Here is a 21,734-nt window from a genome sequence, read left to right on the forward strand (position 1 = left end):
AGCAGTGCAGCGCCAAGAATTCATCGCAGAAGAGATCAAGAAGTTGGAAGCAGCAGGCCTTGTCAGAGGAGTGCTCCATCCTACGTGGTTAGCCAATCCTGTAGTCGTGCGCAAGGCGAACGGGAAATGGAGACTTTGTATCGACTTTACCGATGTTAACAAAGCTTGTCCCAAAGACCCATTTCCTTTGCCGCGCATTGACCAGATTGTTGACTCCACGGCCGGATGTGACTTGCTTTCATTTCTTGACGCATACTCAGGATACCATCAGATCTTCATGGCAGAAGAGGATGAGGAGAAGACCGCATTCATCACACCATGTGGCACGTACTGTTTCATACGGATGCCTTTCGGTTTAAAAAATGCTGGTTCAACATTTGCAAGGCTAGTCCATGTCGCTCTTGAGCCAAAAATACACAGAAATGTGGAAGCCTACATGGATGACATAGTGGTCAAGAGCAAGGACAAGGCAACTCTGATTCAAGATTTAGACGAGACCTTTGCAAATCTGCGCAAGATCAGCCTCAAGCTCAACCCCGAGAAGTGTGTGTTTGGAGTCCCCTCCGGCAAGCTTCTCGGGTTCTTCGTGTCTCAGCAGGGAATCGAAGCCAATCCCGACAAGATCAAGGCCATTGAGCAGATTGAAGCACCAAAGCGCGTCAAGGATGTACAAAGACTTGCCGGTTGCATGGCTGCTCTCAGCAGGTTTATCTCTAGGTCTGCTGAGCGCGCCCTGCCATTTTTCAAAATATTGAAAAAGGCAGGTCCAATGAAATGGACTCCGGAAGCGGAGGCTGCGCTGCAAGACTTGAAGAGATACCTGTCTTCCACTCCAACACTTGTCGCACCTAAGCCACAAGAGAAGTTGCTGCTGTATATAGCGGCAACCAATCAAGTGGTTAGTGCTGCGTTAGTAGCAGAGAGGGAGGCAGATGACGAGCCAGCAACCACGGCAAGCGCATCCAGCGACAAGCAGGGGGCTTCCCTGACAAGCTCTGGTCCCGACAAGGATGGATCTGCGTAGACGCGCGAGGAGATACAGAAGAGAATGGTATAGCGCCCAGTTTACTTTGTCAGTTCCCTTCTGCAGGGGGCTAGGTCAAGGTACTCTGGTGTGCAGAAATTGCTTTTCGGCCTTCTCATGGCCTCGAGAAAGCTGCGCCATTACTTCCAAGCACATGAGATCACAGTTGTCACTCGTTTTCCGCTGAAGAGGATACTACAGAATCCAGAAGCGACAGGCAGGATTGTTGAGTGGGCACTGGAACTGTCAAGCTTTGGCCTCAATTTTGAGAGTACTTCAACTATCCAAAGCAGAGCATTGGCAGAATTCATAGCAGAATGGACGCCAACACCAGATGAAGAAATTCCAGAAACGAGCATCCCCGTCAAGGAAGCAAGCAAAGAGTGGATGATGTACTTTGATGGTGCCTTTTCGCTGCAAGGCGCCGGCGCTGGCGTGCTGCTTGTCGCACCCACCGGAGAGCACCTCAAGTACGTAGTCCAGATGCACTTTCCCAAGGAGCAAGCAACAAACAATACTGCAGAGTATGAAGGCTTGCTTGCCGGTCTCAGGATCGCGGCAGACCTTGGGATCAAGAAGCTCATTGTCAGGGGTGACTCACAGCTTGTCGTCCGCCAAGTGAACAAGAGCTATCAGAGTCCGTTGATGGAAGCCTACGTCGACGAAGTGAGAAAGCTAGAAGAGCACTTTGATGGCCTACAGATGGAGCATGTTCCAAGAACTCAGAACGACATTGCCGATGGCCTATCAAAGTGCGCCGCACTTAAGTTACCTGTGGAACCAGGGATCTTTGTGCTCAAGCTGACTCGACCGTCCGTAACGCCATCAACTGGACTGAGCAAGAAGAGGAAGTTGATTTCTGGTGACTATTTTCCGGCAGAGCTTCCCGAAGCCGTCGCCAAGAAGGTCCCCAAGATCAACGCCAAGAGCGCTGAGGAGCAGTCTGCTCCGGCAAGCCCTAGGGTTTGTTCCGTTGAAGCACAAACTCCCGACAAGTTTTGCTCCGGCAAGCTTGCCGGGGAACGTCAAGCTCCGGCTGAGCCGCAGGTTCTCGCCATAGAAGCGGATGGTCCCGCAGCAGCAGATGTGCCTTTAGCCCTTGTTGTCGAGCCACAAGCTCCAGCATGGGCACAGCAGATTGTCCGTTTCCTTCAGACAGGAGAACTTCCCGAAGAGAAAGAAGAAGCGGAAAGAGTAGCCCGCCAGTCAAGTATGTACCAGTTTGTCGACAACACACTGTACAGAAGAAGACTCAACGGTGTGAAATTGAAGTGTATTCACCGGGAAGACGGACAAAAGCTGTTGGCAGAGATACATGGAGGCATATGTGGTCACCACATTGGCACAAGAGCACTTGCCGGCAAAGCATTCCGGCAAGGTTTCTTTTGGCCGACAGCCCTCCAGGATGCAACTGCACAAGTAACCAAGTGTGAAGCGTGCCATTTCCATTCCAAGCAGATACACCAACCAGCTCAAGCTCTCCAGACGATCCCTTTATCCTAGCCATTTTCGGTCTGGGGGCTCGACATCCTCGGTCCCTTTCCCCGAGCAGTCGGGGGCTTTGAGTACTTGTACGTTGCAATCGACAAGTTCACAAAGTGGCCGGAAGTGGAAGCAGTGAGGAAGGTGACAGCACAGTCAGCAGTCAAGTTCTTCAGGTCGATTGTTTGCCGCTTCGGGATCCCTAACAGGATAATCACCGACAACGGTACGCAATTCACGAGCCACACCTTCATGTAGTACGTCCAAGATCTTGGCGCCAAGGTCTGCTTCGCTTCTGTTGCTCACCCGAGAAGCAACGGTCAAGCGGAGAGGGCAAATGCTGAAGTGCTGCGTGGACTCAAGACCAGGACTTTCGACAGGCTGCACAAGTGCGGAAGAAACTGGATCGAGGAGCTGCCGGTGGTTCTTTGGTCGATCAGGACGACGCCAAATCGAGCCACTGGCCAGACACCTTTCGCTCTAGTCTATGGAGCAGAGGCAGTTCTCCCCATGGAACTCGTATACGGGTCACCTTGAGTGCTCGCTTATGATGAGCTTGAGCAAGAGCAGCTGCGACAAGATGATGCGCTGCTCCTTGAGGAAGACCGTCTTCAGGCTGCTGTACGAGCTGCTCGCTACCAGCAAGCTTTGCGCCACTACCATAGCCGCAAAGTTAACGCCAGAAGTCTCGAGGAAGGCGACCTTGTTCTTCGGCGTGTTCAGTCCGCCAAGAATTCCAACAAGTTGACGCCGAAGTGGGAAGGCCCTTACCGGGTGAAACGAGTCACTAGGCCTGGCGCTGTCCGCCTTGAGACCGAAGATGCCATTCCGGTGAGCAACTCCTGGAACATTGGGCATCTTCGTAAGTTTTACCCGTAAGGCGCAGTTGCCGGAACCCATTCCGGCAACCACCTTTTGTACAAGTATTGCCGCTGTTGCATGTAATCCTTTGTACAAAGCCGGGCGCAGACCCCGTGCATAAAGCTCATGTGCTCCGCACACCTTGTCAATTTCATGCTTTCTATTTTTTGCATGAGTTATCTGACACTTTGTGCAGCACCTACCCCCGGTAAGCGACAACGAGCCATAAGGCTCCATATCTTTATTTTCTCCTCTTTCTTTTTTCTCAAGGAAAGGAAGGTTCCCTCGCCCACAAGTTTGCCGGGGGGGAAAGGAGAAGATAACGGTATGGACCAGGCGTCGTTCAAGAAAGTTTCGCCTTACCGGGAAGCAGACAACAGAAAAGCTAAGTTGCCAAAGTTTGAGCAATCAGATTTTTTAAATTTTCAAGTTATCTCCCTTGAACGACCGCACTTTGTATGGAAAACCTGTGCGCGGAGGAACCAACTCATAGCTAGTTGTGCCCTTACTTTGTTTCGAGTCCGCTCAACAACTTAAGTGAGCTGCGACTAGTTGTGACAAGGTTTCTTGTCGGTAGAGGCACCGCCAGCAGGCTGCTGACGTCCCGCACCCAGCGCTCGCGGCTAAGGTGCCTGCACCGGCAAGTTCCCTAAAAGCGTAGGGAAAAAACATACAAAGGGAGGAATCAAGTAAAGGGAATAACATTGCAATCATTACCCGGAATAGAGTTATATTACAAGGTAGCTTGTCGCGGCTCTAACAGATTGTTCTCATAACATGACCAGCAGCGACAAGAAAAGAAGAAAACGGGCGGCCTAGTCTACGCGATCGCCCTCAATCCTCTTGATCCCGCTCACCTTATCCACAATGGGTGCGACAAGGGTCTTGAGCGCCTCCAGATCAGCATCCGGCGGCAGGGTCTTGAGGACGTTGGTGAGGTTGAGGCCCAGGTTGCGGAAGGCCACCTTCACCAACACCTTTTGAAGAGCTCCCGCGCAGATCTTGCGCGACTCGTCGGCCAGCTGCTTTGGGATCCTCTCCTGGAGTCGCTGGAGGGCCGTCGCCATGCCTTTGAAGAACAAGATGAGCTTGGCGCTGGGTTGGAGGTTCTCGTCGGAGGGATACCCGAGATCCTCCATCCCCAGCTGCGCCAGCTCCCTGTCAATGTCTGCGGCAACATTCACGAGACCCTCCGTCCAGTGCTCCACATTCTCCCTAAAAGCATTCTGGGTGGCGGCAGCACTCGCCAGCAGCGCCTTGTCGCCCTTGATCTCCTCCTTCAAGGCCACCTCCTGCTCCCTGGCACCGTCCAGCGTCTTGGTCAAAGTGGTCAGCTTCAACTCAAGATCTGCGTTGGAGTCCTTGGCGGCGCTAAGCTCCTCACCGCTCGCCTTGAGATCGGCCTCCAGCTGCGCCACCTTCGTCTCCAGCCCCTTCTTGGCGGCCTCGGCAACTGCGGCAGCATCCTCTGCTTGCTTAAGGGCTCCGCCGAATTTTTGCTCACGCGCGGCAAGCTCCTCCTCGTGGCTATCGAGGTTAACTTTCCGCTGCACCAGCTCGCCCTCCTGTGCAGACAGCTTCTCAGCGGCAAGCCGCTGTTGCTCTTCAACTTCGGCCTTCTCGAAGAAGAAGGCCTTCCGCTCTTCGGCGAGTTGCTCCCTCTCCTCTGCCAGGGACCGGAGAGCTTCCTGGTTGAGACCCCGGAGCTCCTCCGCGCGCTTCTCGATGTCCGCTCCCGCCTTCGCGACAAGCGCCTCGCGGGATTCCAGCTTGGCTTGCCGCGCGCGATAGAGCGACAACAGCTTCCGCAGCAGCCGCTCCTCCTCAGGCTCGCTGCCGCTACTGCTCGGCGCGTCAACCAGCGTCAGCCGAGCGGAGGCGAGAACCTCTCCGTTGAAGCTCTCTTCCTCGACCGGCGCCCTGGAGCTTGACGCCCAGGGGAGGTTGATGAAGACGCCATCGTCGGCCTTCAAGTAGACGCCTGGCGGGGGTTCTTCGGAGCCTGGCGCTGCGGCAGCGGCGGACAGGTCGGCGGTCGACGTAGCGCCTGGCGCTCCTGCGGCCTCAGGGCCGTCAGTGCGATCGCCAGACCCCTCGCCAGCTGCTACGGCAGCAGCTTTGGCGGCCTCGTCGCCGGCGGGATCATCAGCGCCGGCTGCTTCTTCAGTGACAGCGGCGTCGTCGGCAGCAACCTCGGTCTCCATCGGCTCCGCAGCAGATGGGTCTGATGGCCGGAAAAGTGAGAAAAGTCAAGCAAATACCCAAAAAGACGAAGAACCCAAGGGAAGCTTGGAAGAGAAGATTACCTGTACCGGGTTCTGCAGTCGTGGTCTCCGCCGCCGGAGGGCCGCTGGTGCTGTCCCTTGCCGAAGAACTCTCCCTTGCCGGAGACTTCTCCCTTGCCGGAGAACTCTCCCTTGCCGGAGACCTCTCCCTTGCCGGAGGACTCTCCCTTGGCATTTCGGGGGCGGCCTCCGGGCGCTCCTGGTGGGGCTGCTCTGCTCCTACACAAACCAACAGTCAGATGTCAGCAAAGAAAGAGTATCCATGCGCGCCTAACAGCGGAAAGCGAACCATATACTTACGCTGGGGGCTGCTCTGGAGAACAGTTGCCGGGTCCGGCAAGGTTGTCTCGGACGCACCCCCTGCTGTCGCGGTGGGTTCGTCCTCGATGACAATCACCAGGACCTTGGCTCTCTTCGCTGCTCTCTGGGCTAGAGTCCTGAAAAGGAATAAGTTCAGAGTAAAGCAAATGAGATACAAGACAAAACAACAAGAATTGAGGAACTGCAAGTACAACAAGAGAATCTTACTCTTCTTCTTCCTCGTCGGAGCTGAACGCGGAGAAGTCGAAGTCCGGCTCACGTCCGGCGCGAGGAGGCGGAGGAGTAGTTTCCCTTGGGTGCTTGGCGGGAACAGTGGCGGTGGCCTGAGACGACCCCGCTCCGGCTGCCGCCACGGCGTGAGAAGCGGCAGGAGCAGAAGCGGTGGTCCGGGTGGACCCCGCTCTAGTTGCCGCAGCAGCGTGAGTTGCTCCCATAGCAACAGTGCTTGCCGCGGTGGAGCATGTCGCGCGGCGCGGCGACTGTTCACTCGCCCGCCGCCCCGCTACGTCCCCGGCCTTGTGGAGACGCCTTCTCGGTGGAGATGGAGGCTCTGCTTGCGGCGAGCTGTCTGAGGAAGAGGAGTTGATCTCCAGCGAGCCGCTCGTATCCTCGGCGGGCTCGCTCGGCTCGACGTCATGCCCGGCAAGCTCTTCCCCGCCGGCAAGCCCCTCTCGCTCGGTACGGCTTGCCGCCTTTGCTGCCTCTGCCTCCTCCATGGTGAATCCAAATTCGCCCGCGGCTGCGGCTTCCGCCGCCTCTTCCAGCCTAGTGGCGATGCGTGTCATCTCCGCATCGGTGGTGTCGCGGGTGAGGCTATCCTTTTCGTCGGAGCGGACCGGCACTTCTACCAAGCCGTCAAAGAACTGCTGCATGACGTCATCTGCAGGCTCTTGCCAAGTTGGGACAATTCCATGCGAATCGCACAGCGGCATCATTGCACGGATGCGGTCAAGCGCGGAGTTGTTGCACAACGGAACGACACCCTTCGGCAACCTGAACACTTCGGGATGTTGAGGGTCGTACTTGAACAGCTCCTGGAGCATCGCGTTAAGCTCCAGAACAGTGAAGTTGAAGTTGAGGCCCGGACGCAGCCTCATGATATCCGCCACATTCTTGAATTCCCAGGCGGGTCTCCTCCGTTCCTACAGGGGGGCGATGCGGCGGCGAAGAAAATCTGCGCCAACAGCGCCTACAGTGAGCCCGGCATGCCTAAGGCGTTGGATCCGGGTGACGGCAATCTTAAGCCTATCGTCTTCTGGGGCCACGTCACTCCAATCGCTGCCGCGTGCTACTGGGGCTTGGCGCCAGGCGGTAAACGGCTGCGGGTTCTCCTCGACAATCCAGCACCAGTCTGCTCTCCATTCCTCCCACTTGCCGCGGAACTCTCCCTCCAGATAAGTGTCCTTCTTGCCGGCCCTCGAGATCCAGGCGATTCCACCGGATAAAGGCTCTCCTCTCTCTACTCGGGGCATAAAGAAGTGGCAAAAAAGGGCTACATTGGGATAGACTCCGACAAAGTTTTCGCAGAGATGTGCGAAAACTGCCATGGTCAGAACAGCATTGGGGGTGAAGTCAAGGAGGTGGAACCCGTAGGTGTTCATAATATCGCAGAAAAACTCAGAGAAGGGCGGGCAGAGCCCGCAATAGAAGAACAAGGCGAAGAAAGGATATCCGTTTGTGGCCATTTTCCAAGCGGCGGCTGGAAGTACCTTCGTGCGCGGATGTGCTCGCGTCTCCGTCGACCAGAAGAGGTAGTAATTCTCCCTCAGCTCCCTCACGGCGAGCTTGGGGGGAAGATTGCCCGCTCCTTTCGCAGTGCCGCAAGCCGCTGCGCCTCGGTCGACTTCACAACCTTCCCTTTGTCGGCTCTCGGAGCCATGGCGGAAGTGGTGGAGGAGGTCGACGGCGTTGGTGGTGCCGGTGGCGATGGGGGGGCGGGGTGCTGCTCTCTTTCGGCTTTGGGAAGACGAGGGAGCGGCGGAGGTTTCCGAGATTGGAGTAGCAACCGGCGAATGGGCGAACTACCCCTGTTTCCCATGCTTATAAAGAGGGAGGGGGCGGACGTTCCGCCTTTCCGAATAAAGAAACCACCCACGATCTCTCCCACGATGCCGCATTCAACGCGTGCCGTTCGGGGAGGGCGCGGTGGATACGGGGAGAGATACGGCGTAACCCAGGCCGCGCGTGCCCGTGCCCTGTTTTGGGCCTGGCCCAACAGCGCTCGGCACCGTGTATGGCCCAGGCCCGGGGGCTCTTGTCGGTGTACTAGAGTAGGGGTACCCTAGTATCCCGAACTCGTGCACGGGCAGTCGCAGCATCCCGCGGCAAGGCTTGCCGGGTGACCGCCAAGGTCCTCCGTGGTTCCTTTGGAGCCATTCAAGGACAAAGTAGCCAAGCCAAGGAGACAAGACCCCGGCAAGAGGAGCTTGCCGGGAAGGCCAACCAAGGCATCTCAAGGAACTTGCCGCGACGCGCCACGCGTCCCGGCAAGGCCCGGTGAGCGACAAGCTCCCGGACGCGACAAGACAACGACCGCGGCAAGGCGCTTGCCGCGGCAAGCCACCACTCTGTGTCCGCGCTCCAGCACATCCACCAACATGTTGCTCTGGGACCCTTCCAGGCGTACGTGGCGGGAGGCTGTGCAGCCAGCGGTGCGCGGTGGCAAGCGGCGCTGACAAGATTGCCATCGTGGCGAGCGGTGGCGTGCCTGACGGTCCCTTTTGCACTATTTGGGCGACGCAGATGGGCATTTAATGCCCTTGTCCCCTGCCGTCAGGGTTAGGTATGATACACTGTAGCAGGTAGCTGTACCAACCGCAACACCTTTCCATTTTAACCCTTGTCTACGTTGCCACCTGTCGGTGACCCCTTGAGCATATAAAAGGAGGCCCATGCGCAACGTGGAAAGGGGGGGGGGGGAGGAATAGAACACTCACGCTCGGTCTCGTTAGCTGCTGGGGTGTACTGTAGCACTCCGCGCTCCCGAGCAAGAACTCAATACAAACCACAAAGCAGGAGTAGGGTTTTACGCATCCGTGCGGCCCGAACCTGGGTAAACTGCTCGTGTGCTTCGCCTCGATCTGCTCTTCGTGCGACCCTCGCCCCCGCCGAACCGAAAGGGACTCGGTCCGCCGGTCCCATAGGTGCTCGTGGGTCAGTACCCCGACACCTTTATCGCGTTGGTTGCGAGGTTCTTATTTGTTTGTGTAGGTACGAGGGACTTGCGTGTGGCCTCCTACTGGATTGATACCTTGGTTCTCAAAAACTGAGGGAAATACTTATGCTACTTTGCTGCATCACCCTTTCCTCTTCAAGGGAAAACCAACGCAGTGCTCAAGAGGTAGCAATGATGCATTATGGGCCTATAGAACTGCATACAAAAATCCTATGGGTATGTCTCCGTATAAAATGGTTTATGGAAAAGCATGTCACTTACCTCTCGAGCTAGAACATAAGGCATATTGGGCCATTAAAGAGCTCAATTATGATTTCAAACTTGCCGGTGAGAAGAGGCTTTTTGGCATTAGCTCACTTGATGAATGGAGAACCCAGGCTTATGAGAATGCCAAACCGTTTAAAGAAAACGTTAAAAGATGGAATGATAAAAGGATACAAAAGCGTGAGCTTAATGTAGGTGACTATGTATTGTTATACAACTCTCGTTTAAGATTTTTTTGCAGGAAAACTCCTCTCTAAATGGGAAGGTCCTTACGTTATCGAGGAGGTTTATCGTTCCGGTGCCATAAAAATCAACAAGGCACAAATCCGAGGGTGGTGAACGGTCAAGGAATCAAACATTATATCTCAGGTAATCCTATAAATGTTGAAACTAATGTTATTGAAACTGTAACCCCGAAGGAATACATAAGGGACACTTACCAGAACGTTTCAGACTCCGAAAAGGAAGAGGTATGAGGTACGGTAAGTAAACCGACTCCGAAACAGTTCTAATAGCAATTTTTCTCCATTTTGGAATATTTAAGAAAATAGGAAAATAAGAAGCAGTCCGGGAAGGACACGAGGCTTCCACGAGGGTGGAGGGCGTGCCCTACCCCCCTGGGCGCGCCCCCTACCTCGTGTGCTCTCCGGACTCCGATTTCTTGCATGATACTTCTTTTTGTCGGTAAAAATTCATTATATAATCTCCCGAAGGTTTTGACCACCGTATCACGCAAATACCTTCTGTCTTTGTATAGAGCTGTTTTTCTGACAGATCTAGATCGCCATGGCGTCTTCAAGTGCCCCCAAGGACAAGTTCTTCGAGAAGGTCATCAACCCCTACCTCGCGGATGATGAGGGGTTGCTGCACATCCGCGATGTTGAGGGACCAAGGAGGACCGGAAGCGTGGAGACAAGGCTCGAGGCAATGGAGCAACAAGTTTTCAAGTGCCAGGAGATGGTGGAACATGGACTTGACTCCAATCATATAATGATCACGGAGTTCACCAACAACCACAAGCGGGATGACAAGAACATTGTGGAGGCCATCTTCAAGCTTCATGAGAAAATTGAGCGCCTCCAAGCCTAGATCTATGACCTACAAAACCAAAACTGTGAGTATGAATATAGATTCAAGAGGATGAGTTTGGCTGCAGATTTGAGGATCCCGGAGACTCGATCATACTTCTATGATGGTGAGCCTATGCCTTGGAAGATGGACGACAAGACCACATCATCAACAACTCCATCATCACCACCTCCGAGGAAGGAGACATAAACACATGGGTATGGGCACTCCCCTTGGCAACTGCCAAGCTTGGGGGAGTGCCCCGGTATCGTATCACCATCACACTTTTATCTTTACTGTTTTTCTTAGTTCGATCCTTTTGGTAATATCTTGATCTATTAGAATAAAGTTTTAGTATGACCTACTTTTGAGTTTTGCTTTATGATCCTTCTATGTAATCGAGTCCGTGAGCTATATATAATAAATATTAGTGTTGAGTCAAGGGCTTAATTATTTTGCTATGATCTTGAGGGAATAAAATAAAAGAGAAAGAATAAAAGGAAATAAAGAGATTATATGGATCTTATGGAGAGTAATGACTTCACATATAAAGAGTATGATGAATAAAAGTTGTTGAGAGTTGACAAACATAGTTTCGATCATCGTTGCAATTAATAGGAAGTAATAAAGAAAGAGAGGTTTTCACATATAAATATACTATCTTGGACATCTTTTTATGATTGTGAGCACTCATTAAAATATGACATGCTAAAGAGTTGGTGTTGGACAAGAAAGAAAACGTAATGAGTTATGATTTCTTACATCTGAGATAAATTATATTGTCATGGATCATCCAACATGTTGAGCTTGCTTTTCCCTCTCATGCTAGCCAAATTCTTTGCACCAAGTAGAGATACTACTTGCGCTTCCAAATATCCTTAAACCTAGTTTTGCCATGAGAGTCCACCATATCTACCTATGGATTGAGTAAGATCCTTCAAGTAAGTTGTCATCGTTGCAAGCAATAAAAATTGCTCTCTAAATATGTATGATTTATTACTACAGAGAAAATAAGTTTTATATGATCTTGTGATGTGGAAGAAATAAAAGCGACGGACTGCATAATAAAGGTCCATATCACAAGTGGCAATATAAAGTGACGTTCTTTTGCATTAAGACTTCGTGCATCCAGCCATGAAAGCACATGACAACCTCTGCTTCCCTCTGCGAAGGGCCTATCTTTTATTCTTGTCTTGTACTTTATGCAAAGAGTCACGGTGATCTTCACCTTTCCTTTTTACATTTTATCCTTTGGCAAACACAATATGTTGGAAAGATCCTGATATATATATCTAACTAGCGAAGTTACCCGCGCATTGGTGCGGCTAGATTTTATATGTACTTCCAATGGACCTTACAATCTGATTTTGACTAATATATTTTCACATGAACATGTGTTTGTAATATCATAAATGATAGTGAAATGAGAAAGAGACCACAAAGAAGTAAAATAAAATTTTTTCTTTCAAATTATTGTTTAGAAATTTTGTAAATTTTGGATGCACACGTTATTCCTGTTATGTGCTTTTATGATTTTCACTGCATATATAGTCCGACAACAAAGGAGGAACTCCTTGGCGTACTTTTTTAAAGCATCTTTCTCACAAAATTACAAACAAATGTTAAATCAAATATCGCTGGCTAAAATCAGAACATTTCACATTTTCTCCGCTTATCTCATATTTAGTAGTATTGCTATTATACGTTAGTTGATTTGTCTAATATCATCCATCCATATGCTCCAAGATTTATTAAATATTCGACATGATTTTTTGCATCAAAGTATTTAAGTTGGTCTGTCTCACAACACTATGTCTATCTTAGAATACGCTTGCTGTACATGCATCGCATCAGAATACAAATATGAAGTATATACATCCGACAATGCTTTGTTGCTCCGAGTCCCATTGGCCTTCCCCAGGATATACTTCGCAACCATGCTTTAATCCAAATGAAAGAGCAATATCACCACGCAAGATATACTAAATGAGGACTGCTCCCACTGGTACACTGTCACAATTAAATTCGCATGTGCATTAAAGTTCGAAGAACAAATGATAAATAAACGATTCAATAGACCGTAGCTCCTGATGGAAAATATGTATATATATCTAGGCCTCACATTTTATGGCAATATCATTATAATGAATTGTCAGTGGCATGTGTTCTAGCATATGCATGTAACTTAAGTGAATAATATAGAGAGCACTCAGCAGTAAAAAAAACAGAGTGAAAATTGTGAATTGTCTCCTGATCTAGTACCTATGCATAACATGCAGCCAATTTTTGTAGGCCCTACTATATGAATTACTGAAGGTAGACCACCTCCAGTGGAAAAGAAAATAGTAGAACTTTCACTTATATTAGACACTCAAAAACAATAGTTATTGTTCCGGGAAACATAGACTGGTTGGGACATGTCTTGTACAATATAACCTTCAGGTTCAAAACTGAAATGGTGTGCAATAGTATGATTCTCTGCCACCCGGATAAATGTATAATAGACCTTCCATAGTAACCATGAATATAATTAGAAAATGCATGCAGGGATCAAATATGCAAGTCAGTCTTGTTTTTGCTATATATGCATATTAATGTGTGAATATACAGAGTCTCTTGTTTGGCCTGTGCTATCGCCCAACGGCCGTCGGCGCGACGCAATGCATAGTTTTTGTGTGTGTGTGGAATGCACAGGGCGTGGCAATATTTGTACATACCGCTATATGTTTGTTATCAACAGATTGAAGTTCCGCACGATAAAGCACAAGTGCTCCACATATATTGGAATTGGTAGCCTAGGAATGAGCCAATTAGGTTCCCATGATTGTTTGAGAATATATCTGATATCCGACTTGCTGCATTCTTGTTGATACCATGGCTTTCTCTGTTCTCAAATATCAACCGATCATGATCAAATACCAACAAAAAGTTGATGGGCTATACGCATTATTTTCTCCTCCTTGATTATCATGGAAAGCATTGGTATCCAAGTTCTCAAAAACTAACTAATAATATGGATCAGTTAACATATACTGGCCTGAAACAGAAGACACAAATCATACATTAGCTTATACTATCCGTCGGCGCTTCTATTGACAGAAATCCTGTTGTGCTCAACCTGAAAGCTAAACTTCCTATATGTTTTAGAACTCAGCTGGCAGGAGAAGGCTAATAAAATACTTAGCAGAAACAAATGCTCTCTGCTCTATCCAACATCATAAAAAGCTCAAGAGCAGCATGCACGAATTCCTTGCAAAGCCCAAATAGGGCACCTTCATCAAATTGAGTGAATCAGATTAACTACCTCTATATACATGACCCTCTGTGACACCTGACACGTCGACGGAGAGGACTCCTGAGGTGCGGTGGTTGGCATAACGCGGTCTAGTCCTTATATGCCATAAAAGCAATTATTTAGCAATAACAATAAGCAAGGGGAGCATCTGAACCAAATTGCAGTATAGCAAAATTCTTATAAACAGATCGACCATGTCTGCACACAGCCGGTAGAGATCTATCCATATGCACATTTAAAAAAAACTGTAGGATTGTAGGCAGGACAAAATAATCTGCCTGTACTTTGAATCTTCACTCAACTTTACATGTTTGGCTAGTGAGAGGACGTTGCTACTTGGGAGGCTTTCGTGCCTGTTCTTTGAATCTTCACTAAACTTCACAAGTTTGGCCAATCCACACCTTATAATTGCAGCAAGACAAAGAGGATGGTCCTCCCAAGGAGTATTCTCAGATTTCAATTTGAATGTAGAAGAAGCTTTGGTCCTGGATGGATTAGAGGTGGGCGGGGATCCATGTTGGTGGTAGAGGAGCCGGCACCACGGGGATCCATGTTGGTGGTAGAGGAGCCGGCACCACGTTAGTATAGGAGGTGTCTGCTTAAGGAAAAGGAAGCGCATGGAAGAGCTACCGGTACTGGGGCTCACGGGAGGGGTTGATGATGCAGCCATGGACGGCGTGAGACGAACAGCCATACGGGAAGTTACGGAGGGTAGCAGTCGTACATGAAACAGTATTTGGACGGAGCAGCGCTGCAGCTGTTTAGGTAGGGAAGGAGTCCTAGTGGAAATGACGTCTTTCCATTGCCATTGGTGCATAACCGGATGGTTTTTTTTCTGAGGATTGACGGAGCCTTGGTTGGTGCTTCCAAATATAAGATGTCCCTTTATTTCCTTTGTGACATACGTGATGTTTTGTTTGGAGGAGTCCTTATCATGTACGTGATTATGCTTGATTTTTTCCATTATAGACATATACGTGATAGGTCTTTTGTTTAGTTGGCATGTGATATAAATTGCTCATACACAATATTTGTATGTAATGTTAGATCTTTAAATCTCAACCGTCTATGTCTAAAATTAACGTTGAGGTAATTTAATCTGTGTGAACGAACGTGGTGGCTTATTTGGGTGTGAGTTTTCATGAACTATTATTGTTGACATTACCCTTGAGGTAAAAGGTTAGGAGACAAAATTATAAGCCCCTATCTTTATCTGTGTCCGATTAAAACTTCATAACCATAAATATCGCGTGAGTGTTAGCAATTATGAAAAACTAACTGATAGTTGAGTATGTGGACTTGCTGAAAAGCTCTTATATTGACTCTTTCTGATGTTATGATAAATTGCAATTGCTTCAATGACTGAGATAATAGTTTGTCGGTTCTCAATAAAGTTTATGATTCATACTTGACACTACTAGGAAAAGGGCTACTAATGGCGCACCAGTTTTGACTACTAATGACGCATCACTGGTGCGCCATTAGTATCACGCCACTAGTATTTTTTACTAATGGCGCACCACTGGTGCGCCATTAGTATCTGGTATACTAATGGTGCACCACCCAGTGCGCCATTAGTATATAACACCATGCGCCATTAGTATGCCTCCCAGGGGCCATATTTAACCATGTGCTTTGGCACACTAACGGCGCACTGCGGATAGATGCGCCATTAGTATACTTGGCATACTAATGGCGCACTCTTTGGTGATGCGCCATTAGTATACTTTGGCATACTAATGGCGCACTCTGTAGTGATGCGCCATTAGTATGAATATTAGGTTTTTTTTTACTTTTCTGATTTTTGCACAGGTTACAAAATATATTATTTGACAGAATATAGACAGTAGCACACAGCAACAGCAGATTCATCGAATATAATAGAAGATTAGTCTCCGAATACAATTCATCATATTAGTCTCCGAATTCAAAAGACCAAACAAAGATAAAACATTACAAGTCTCGAGACCGCGAGTATCGAGTTTGTCTTCACATTACAAGTCGATATCGATCATCTAAACTACCATCACATAGAAGAGAGTTGCGGTCATCATGATGAGCATCATCGCGATGAAACTGGTCTTCATCCGGTTCCTCCAACGCTCCCTCCTCTCTCCCGCTAGATAGCGGGCGTATCTAGATTCCGCCTCCGCCCTAGTGGTGTACCCTTTCTAACTGTTACCGCTGAAACGGTGAACCTGTTTCCGACACTCCTCCCAGTCGTCGTAGACTCCGGGAACCTTACCCTTGTACACGACATACGACGGCATCTCTATGCACAAGCCAAACAACAGACAATACATACATAAGCACCCGAGCTGAATAGGAGGCTGCGTGAAGAGGAGGCTGCGCAAATTCCCTCGGTCCTTATGCCTTAGGTTCTCGGTGTTGATCGAGGCGGTGCTCCGGAGAATGCACCCGAGCTGAATCGAGTACCCCTTGACTACGTGTTTGGGCGCCGTCGGATGCCCGTCGGAGTTCACTTCAGTAAATTCCTCCTTGACGGTGCCGAGCACGTCCGGGCGCCGGTCCTTCCGTTGCCTCTTCGGTTGGCTGCCATCTGTGCGTGCGCCGCCATCATCAGTGGTGGCATCCGCGGCGCCATCATTAGTGGTGTCATCCCCGACGCCTCTAGGGGTTGTGTAGTTAGGATCGGTGTCTTCCGCGGCGTCCTCATAGCGGTGAGGCTCTTCCTCCAACTCCTGGGACAGCTCCCAGAATTGCTTGCCGCCCGAACCGCCGGCCTCATCGTTGTGCGCCATGTTTCGCTCTAAATAGGAAAAAACTTTGGTCAAAAAGTTGGTTATTGTCAAGGAACAAGATCATGGTCTCATCATTTAGGGTTTGTCGACGCCGAGGCACCCTAAAAGCCTAAGCGTACATCATTTAGGTTCTCATCGACACCGAGGGACCCTATAGAAGCCAAGTTAAGTTTTCATCATTTAGGGTTTATCGATGCCGAGGCACCCTAGGTTGGGCCTAATCACTTGGCACTAATCACTTGGCTCTATTGCCACCTATGTTGGGTTTATCATCTAGGGTTTATCGATGCTAAGGAGAATTCTAAGTTGGGCCTAATCACTTGGCTCTATTGCCACCTATGGTTTAATGCAACAAGAATGGCGGGGCAGTTGATCCTACTTAACTAAGTACTAAGATACCACGGCCCATGCATTAGTCGCAAGTACCCCATATGTCCTATTTTTAGCAAAGTCATGCTAACATTCACGGAAAATTTCAGCATGACCTTTGCTGAAAATAGGACATATGGAGTACCCGAATTTGCCGGAACGGAAGTTAATCGACATTCCGGCAAACTCAAGGGCCTCTCGGGGTACCTGCAATATCATTATCCCCACGTAATGAAGTCGCCAATGGGTCATTTCAGAAGATCACAAGTAGCATCATCACAAGTACAACATCATCTATAGCTTTATATTAACAAAGCATCAGCACATATACAAAAGACCACTTATGCCAACAGTATGGTTTATATCAGATTCAGAGTTAGAAACAGGAAAAACTGGTGCTTCAAAGCCTACTGGACACAATTTACATCTATCAGTACCGGATGTCCTAACTAATTTCAAGTGTTCAGAGGTGAACTTGTACCATGGATGAGCCTAGTGCTTCATTAGTCAACTGAACAGAGATAACAGGGCGTAATACCATACATAAAGTGATGAGCATACATACTACTGTCCAATCAAATTAACTGAATAGTATTGTGTCAAGTTCAGTTTAAAAATTCAGTTACTGCTTGAGTGATTTGACACCAAAAATTACTCCCAAAATTACAATGACTGTATATATTCACTGTACAGGCTGTCAAGTTCTATTTCAGCTCAAGTTTCATTACAACACAAACACTGTAATTCATCTGCTCACAGAAAAATTAATAATCAAAATCAAATTACAATAGAGGTCCCAGGTTTGACCCCATGATACGTGCTATCCTGGGATTATTCCTCTTCTGAACAAACCATCATGCATCATTTTCTAACCAAGGCATAGCTCAGGAAAACCACTTGCTTTGACCAGAACTAGCTGATTACCCCAAATCTCATGGTAAAATTAGCAAGGCAAAGCATTTCTCTTACATGACCATAGAAAGAATGACACACTACATAAAATCTGGTGAGATAGCAGCAATCTCAAAAAAAGCGGAGACATCATACATACCACCTGAGCATCGCCCACAGACATCCAGGTACATCACCCACTATTATTGCCTGTAAAAAGGCCTAATATCCACTAGTATTGCCTATTGATCATATACTACCTACTCATATTTTATTCAGTCATTTTACCAGTTGTTTAACCACAGATTAGGCTCTGTCTAGGAGGTTAGTCAATGTAAAAATTGAAAAGCTAGCTAGCAGTACAGTAAGCAGCAGCAGTATTAGCGTAGCAGCAAGGCAAGAGCTTCAGCAGAAGCAGCTTAGGCAGGCGCAGGGGCGTGCGCGAGACGGCAAGCAGGGCCGGCACGGCTAGGTGCGTGCGCGGGTGTGCAAGGCAGCGAGCGGCCGCTGGAGGCAGCAGCGGCAGCAGGCCACCGCGGGAGGCCCGGAGCTGCGGCGGACGCGACTGCTCGCGCGCGAGGCACCGCAGTAGCAGCGCGTAGCAGCAAGCGGTCGGTGAACAGAGGGGAGGGAGGGAGGGAATGGGGAATGGTGGAGAGAGGGAGAAAGGAGGAAGGAGGAGAGGTACCTGGTCGCCGGAGGGGTAGGGGTCGGGGTCGGCGAAGGGGTCGGGGTCGGGGTCCGAGCTTGTCCGGGTCCTCGCTCGCCGCGGTCGAAGGAGAGCAGGGGCCGGTGGAGGAGGACGGCAGGGGCAGGCGGGGTGGGTGCGTCGCGGCCGTGCTCGCCGGCTGCTGTAGGGGCCGGAGGAGGCCCTCGCTCGTCGGAGGGAGGAGGAGAGGAGAGGAGCGGGCGGCGCGCGCTTGGCCGATCCTGTTCGGGGGGCGCGGGGGCGGCGGGGGTGGAGTCCCACGGGGGTCGGGGCGGCGGCGTCAGGGTAGCGCAAGACCACAGCGGCGGCGGCGGCGGCGCCGACGGCGTGCAGGCACGGCGGACGGAGGGGGCAGAGCAAAGGGGCGGCGACGTACGTTTGGGGTCGAGTGGGCGATCTGGCGAGGGAGGGAGGCCACAGTGCGAGGGGAATAGGTGGAGTGGGGGAGGGTTAGCAATGGCGCACCTCCCCCTAGTGCGCCATAAGTACGCCGATTCTAATGGCGCACCTCCCCCTGGTGCGCCATTAGAATTTTGTTTTAATTACTAGCCCGACTGGTCAGGTTATATTCCACCTAACCCTATCTCCATCAGAACACGCCTACTAGCCCGACTGGTCAGCACGCAGCACACACACTAGGAGGTCCTCGGTTTGATTCCCAGGCTCCCCAATTTTTGTTTTTATGCATTTAAAATGCTGTTTGATATTTATTTGTGTTTAAATATGTTCAAACTTGTTTAAATCATAACAATAATATTTTTATAAAAAAAGTAATAATTTTTTAAAAAATATCATCAAATTTGTATTTTGAAAATATTTATGAATATGAAGAAATATAATCAAATTTGTTTTTTTTTGCAATTTTAGTTGCATTCATTTGTGACGGTGGAGCGGGCCGGGGAGGGTGCGGGGGAGAGGGTGCGGTGGGTCATCGGCAACGGTGGAGTGGGGGAGGGTGCGGGCCGGGGGTCGGCGGCGGCCGGTGGAGCGGGGCAGGGTGCGGTGGGTCGTCGGCGGCGGTGGAGTGGGGAAGGGTGCGGGGGGTCAGCGGCGGCGGCCGGTGGAGCGGGGGAGATGGTGCGGGGGGTGCTCGGCAGCGAGGGGGTCCGGATCTGGCGAGGTGAGATAGCGATCGAGATGAGGTGAGGAGAAGGAGGCAGCCGACAAGCTTAGAGAAGGAGGTGGGGGGAATGAAGTGGGGAAAGTGAGTGTGTAGGTGTGGCTGTCCAAAAATATCTAGCTGGTCCCAGGTTACTAATGGCGCACCACAGAGACATGCGCCATTAGTAACCCAACATACTAATGGCGCACCACACAAACATGCGCCATTAGTAGTTTTGCAAAAAAGTAAAAAATAATAATTTCTATACTAATGGCGCACCGTGGCACAGTGCGCCATTACTAGTTTACACTAGTAATGACGCACTATGCAACGGTGCGCCATTAGTAGTTTTGCAAAAAAGTAAAAAAAATACAGTAGTGGCGCACTCTACGGCTGGTGCGCCATTAGTAGTTCTAACTACTAATGGCGCGCTCTGCCTGGATGCGCCATTAATATGTTTGAAAAAATGAAAAAAAATACATTTTGTTACTAGTGGCGCACCGTGTGCCTGGTGCGCCATTAGTGTCTTCCACACTAATGGCGCACCAACAGACGGTGCGCCATTAGTATATAGTAATGGCGCACCACATGTCTGGTGCGCCATTAGTGTCAATTCCATTTATAGCCCTTTTCCTAGTAGTGTGAAATTGTGATTGAATTGTTACTTTAGCGTAAGAGATCATATGACAATATATGTATATGTTGCTGTCCTAAGAATGATCATGATGCCCTCATGTCTGTATTTTATTTTTATCGACACCTCTATCTCTAAACATGTGGACATATTTATCGATATCGGCTTTCGCTTGAGGACAAGCGAGGTCTAAGCTTGTGGGAGTTGATACGTCCATTTTGCATCATGCTTTTATATCGATATTTATTTCATTATGGGCTGTTATTACACATTATGTCACAATATATATGCCTATTCTCTCTTATTTTACAAGGTTTACATGAAGAGGGAGAATGCCGGCAGCTGGAATTCTAGGCTGGAAAAGGAGCAAATATTAGAGACCTATTCTGCATAAATCCAAAAGTCCTGAAAGTTCATGGGAGCAAGTTTCAGAATATATAAAAAATATTGGGCGAAAGAAGTACCAGAGGGGGGCCACACACCATCCATGAGGGTGGGGGGAATGCCCTACCCCCTGGGCACGCCCCCTGCCTCGTGGGCCCCTTGGCAGCCCTCTGATGCCTATATTTGGCTATATGGAGTCTTTCGTTGAGGAAAAAAAATAATAAGCTAGCTCACGGGACGAAACTCCGCCGCCACGAGGTGGAACCAATCTAGGGCTCCGGTGGAGCTGTTCTGCCGGGGAAACTTCTCTCCGGGAGGGGGAAATCATCACCATCGTCATCACCAACGCTCCTCTCATCGGGAGGGGGTCAATCTCGATCAACATCTTCACCAGCAACATGTCATCTCAAACCCTAGTTCATCTCTTGTATCCAATCTTTGCCCCAAAGCCTCAGATTGGTACCTGTGGGTTGCTAGTAGTGTTGATTACTCCTTGTAGTTGATGCTAGTTGGTTTACTTGGTGGAATATCATATGTTCAGATCCATTATGCATATTAATACCCCTCTGATTATGAACATGAATATGATTTGTGAGTAGTTACGTTTGTTTCTGAGGACATGGGAGAAGTCTTGCTATAAGTAGTCATGTGAATTTGGTATTCGTTCGATATTTTGATGAGATGTATGTTGCCTTTCCTCTAGTGGTGTCATGTTAACATCGACTACATGACACTTCACCATTGTTTGGGCCTAGAGGAGGACATTGGGAAGTAATAAGTAGATGATGGGTTGCTAGAGTGACAGAAGCTTAAACCCTAGTTTATGCGTTGCTTCGTAAGGGGCTGATTTGGATCCATATGTTTCATGCTATGGTTAGGTTTACCTTAATACTTATGTTGTAGTTGTAGATGCTTGCAATAGGGGTTAATCATAAGTGGGATGCTTGTCCAAGGAAGAACAGTACCCAAGCACTGGTCCACCCACATATCAAATTGTTGGGGAACGTAGTAATTTCAAAAATTTCCTACGCACACGCAAGATCATGGTGATGCATAGCAACGAGAGGGGAGAGTGTTGTCCATGTACCCTCGTAGACCGAAAGCGGAA

This window comes from Triticum urartu, chromosome 2 (genome assembly GCF_003073215.2).
Source record: "Triticum urartu cultivar G1812 chromosome 2, Tu2.1, whole genome shotgun sequence".
In the NCBI taxonomy this organism is placed as follows: Eukaryota; Viridiplantae; Streptophyta; class Magnoliopsida; order Poales; family Poaceae; genus Triticum; species Triticum urartu.